Here is a 4,621-nt window from a genome sequence, read left to right on the forward strand (position 1 = left end):
ATTCTGCCGCAGTGCAGATAGCATCACCAACATCGTCTCATAGAACATCTTTATTCAACAATGATAGCGTAGAGACATGTGTATCGACAAATATTCGACAATAAATAACGTAGAACGTAGAAAAAATTACCAAGGTGACACTTTTGGCTTTCCGTACATTTTCTAAACGAAAAAGGCGAGGAGATGTGTAAAACCAAAAATTTCAAAATAAATCTCGGTTAAAGGGTAATTAAGGTTGCAGAAATCATATAATTAGGTTTGGGTAAGTGAAATATGGAATGATAACGCAAAATATATAATTCATAATCAAAAACCATAAATAGTACCACCGGGCGCTCCATACATTTTACATAAACACATCTCTAAAATTGACCTTCTGGGGCGTATCCTATATAAAAAAAATTGGCTTATAACAATGCTTTATACATAAATATTGTAAACTAATAATAAAATTTAACTTACATCGTGAGCTATCATAGATTTAAACGAATTGTTGATTGTTTATGACCACGTGGTTAGTTAAAATGAGGAAACTTATTATCGGGGAATGAAACATCTATAATAGAAATCGAACAGACCTCAAATAATTATTGGTAAAAATAGAAAATGTTTAGAATTGAAAAATAAATTGTTACCCGGTAACAGAACAATTACAGCTAGAAAAAATCCCAAATTTGTTTATTTCACCCCATATAGTTTTTACAACATCTTGAATATACAAACATGGTGAAAACTTTCGTTATTGATACGTTTTAATGAAAATAGATACCATTGCATGGGAATGTTTCGAATACTATGTATTTATTTTTTTCCGACCGCATTTTCATAAAGTATGCCGCATCCAAGTTTAAAACAAATATTCTATGAACTTAATTGTGAAATAAGTTTGATTTTGAAAGTTAACTTAACAGGCCAAAATAAATCTAGGTTTTCATAGATTTCAGGTGGTTGATAGGTTCATTGAACAATGACTTGTTTTGAAAGATATATTAAAGTAGCCAAGCTGTCCGAGTGGTCTAGGGCACAGGATCTAGTGCAAACGGTGCTCCTATAAATGTCACAGCGGTACAAGTTCGAGGTCCGCGAAATGAAAGGCCAAAAATTTGCTTCGCAAATTTGACAGTTCTAACATCGTTGGGAATTTTTCAGACCGACCTGTGCTCACATTATATTCACAATATCAATTTGATCCGACGGTGTAGTGTAGCGAATAGAGTCGTCACATTCTGAGATGTTTGTTATTTATATGTGGGGGAATCAGTACAACCATTTCACAGACGGCTGCTTGCTCACAAGAGCGACATGAGAAAGAAACCCCTACTCCTTATTTACCAGCACTACAAGCTCCATGACCGCAATCTCGAGGATTTTAATACTACAACGATCTTCTTAATTAAACATTAGAGTTATTCAGTGACTACAAAAATCGTTAAACTCATGGAATAAATTCATGGAATAGACAAACCCACGGAACAAAGGAAGCTACATATTGTACATTGCGACCAACAGTCCTTTTTGTATTAAGATATGTGTTTTTGAATAAACCATACATTTATTCACAAAAATCAATTTTAGCACAATTTGAATATTTTCTATCTCTAAAGCACAACATTCAAATGAAAAAAACTTGTTTTGTGTCAGTAACTGATTCGAAACAAGATAAAAAGGTACATTAGATGAGTTTTTCAGAAGCACTAATCACTTCCTGTCTGATTTGAATAAAGACTGCTACTTATTTTATAATAGACATCATGAAATACTATAAATATTTTATTGCACAAGACTGTGTTACATATATCAAACTCAAAATAAATGTATATTTTCCAGATTAACAGTTAGAAAGAATGTGCATTAGATCTGTATATTGTCTTGTTTTTCAAAAGTTTGTACTCATTTATTTCTCTTGCGGACCAACCATGTACCAATTCTGACCCTTGCCATACTCTTCCTATGCTGGTAACAATCGATCTGGCCGAGACTGAGTACTAAAAGGACAAAAAGCACCATCTTTTATGCGATTGAAATCTGCATGGTTGATGTTGATTGCTAAATAAATGAAAATAAAACGTTATTGGCTATATTAGAATTCATTTTTATGATATAAAATTGGTTTAAATATGTCGTAGTCACATGTATTAAACAATGAAACAAATATAAATCATTTTATGTTCGATTACGATCTCATAAATCCTTCACTGCACTTAAAAGGGAGAGGAGACCATAGAACAAGAATAAAAAGTAAATAAATGATACAAAGTTGAAGGTATTTGAAAATTGACTATTTTTGGGGAAACACATTTAACGTTTAACAGTAATTTAATTTAAAAAAATCGCTTGTGTAGAATAACCTTCCGGAGTATGTTATGGACTTGTTTGATTCCCAAATTTAAAAGAAAAATCACTATTTGTATATAAAATAAAACCGCCCAAAAATGATCACCAGTAGAAACATAAAATCAGGTTTCAGTTGAAATAGTCTTGCTTGTACGGCTATGGTTGATTTCAAAATTTCTATTAAAATAATACTTGCTTATAAATTGAAATTGAATTAACCGAATCTTAATGTTCTCAATATATATTTTAAAAGTTATTGACTACAAATGTTACCTTATGTTGGAATACCTTCCCGATTAATACAAAATCACGTGGTTGATACAATGAAATGACAAATATTAATTTTGTAGCAAATTATTTTCCGAAATTTATATATGAAGTTGTACTACCCACGTGATGTGAATAAATAAAGCGTGACAGCCAATATCCTACTGGCTTATCGATGGGAACGGTATAAAAAATATTTCACCTAATGACTAGTTGAGATTATTCAGGATACATCAAGAAGATACTAAGAATTTTTTTTTAATTTTGTTGATCAAGATGAAGCCCTTATACCCGCATTTTACAGGTTTTGGTTTTCACAAAAAAATAGACATTCGTTACGCATCTATACGTACATAAATATATGAGAAAATGCGGTCTTTATTTTGTCATGGACACACTTTAATGTAATATTTGGGAATTGTTCAAAGCATACATGTACCCAATAATTTGGGTAAAAAAAAAGACGTTCAATAGCCAAAACTTATAAGCTAATCTCTTTAACTTCATAACAAAGAAATTTCATCGCCCTTTCTTTCTTGTGTACTAACGGTTTACTCAATGTATAAATCAATAATAATATGTGAAATATATATCTACCTAACTTTATTTTATCATTTGCATAATGTTATAATTTGAATGCCTTATCTATTTTCAGCAGTGTTTGAAAATAGTTTATGAATTTAGATACGAACTGTATCTCACTTCCTTTAGTAAGATATTTAGCACACAAATGCAATTTAGTAGAAATTTGATGTTTGATGTGTTATTTTTGCAACATTGATTTTGTTCAAATTGATTTTTGAAAATTATTAGTATAAATAACAGTTATAACAACACCGTTTACGTTTAGATTTAGATCAAAAGAACCTTTGTCTATTGATTTTTTTCAAGAAAAGACAATATGATGAATAAATAGAATACCAGAATAACAGAACGTTACCAAAGAAATAAAGGTACAAATGTCAGCAATACACTTTTTTCTTTTGTTTAGTGTTTTTTACAACTTTCTGTAAAATATAATTTATAAAGAAAATACAGCTTTCCAAAATCAGTCAGAAAACGTGTATGACACATTTCGTTTCTATGTGTTAACATATTGTATGCATGTAGAAAGAAACGCGAGACTGAAAACCAACAACGTTCTTGCTCCTGCGTATGGAGTGTTCATATCACAACTCATACGTTATGCCAGAGCTTGCCGAAACTACGCAGACTTTTTGTATCGCTCTAAAACTCTAACAAATAGGCTTCTGGAACAGGGTTAAGTTGCTACAAGATTGAAGTCATCACTACATAAGTTTTATGGTCGTCATCATGAACTCGTGGATTGCTATGGTGTATGCATCAGCACCATGAAAACTGATTTATTCAACGGGTCATAGTTTTCCTTTCCTCGTTTGTCTACCCCTGACTTGACTTTTTATGAGCAACTCGGCGGGTGTTTCTAAAAAAGCAGAGGACGCTTACCCTACCGGTGCACCTGGTCCTTGCTCCCAGTTTTTAGTGGAGTTCGAGTTGCTCATTTACTTTTGTTACTTTGTATGTATAATTTTAGTTACTTTATGTTCTTTATTGTGTATGTCTTTTTTCCATGTCTGGTCTTTGTCCCTGGATTACATTCTTTTGATTACCGCACAAGTAAGCCTATAAATATACATACATACCAAAATACCACCTTACCACAGTTATTTCTATCAATCTGGTCACACAAAAAGATATTTTGCATTAAATATTGAACCCAGTTATATGTTATTAACGAATGTCCGTACATTGAATGGTAGACGAGGATCCATTCTAGTGATACCACGTAGTCACGTGACAAGACTTAGATATCCTATTAACATAACAGGTTAAATTGCAGGTTATGGATCAGACATAATTTTGGTAAACAGCGTAAATATGTTCTCATTTTCAGTTTATATTTGAAAATCGATGTTTCTATTCTAGATACACTTTCATCTAAACGTTTGTCTTAAATCTGCTTTGTCCATCATTGGCATTGTATTGAAATGCCGTTGCA

General features: G+C 31.9%; 1 long non-coding RNA gene across 1 annotated transcript; it reads right to left on the bottom strand.

Moving 5' to 3' along the window:
• Window positions 1–1,757: 1,757 nt before the first annotated feature.
• LOC148603560 (uncharacterized) lies at window positions 1,758–4,399 on the bottom strand. Its single transcript, XR_015916881.1, has 2 exons — window positions 4,282–4,399; window positions 1,758–2,046 (listed from the first exon to the last, which is right to left on the bottom strand). It is a non-coding gene; the product is annotated as an uncharacterized LOC148603560 (long non-coding RNA).
• Between the last annotated feature and the right edge of the window lie 222 nt (window positions 4,400–4,621).

The sequence above is a fragment of the Perna viridis genome, chromosome 11 (assembly GCF_037379345.1).
Source record: "Perna viridis isolate PV_CMFRI_1.1 ecotype Kerala chromosome 11, ASM3737934v1, whole genome shotgun sequence".
NCBI classification, from domain to species: domain Eukaryota; kingdom Metazoa; phylum Mollusca; class Bivalvia; order Mytilida; family Mytilidae; genus Perna; species Perna viridis.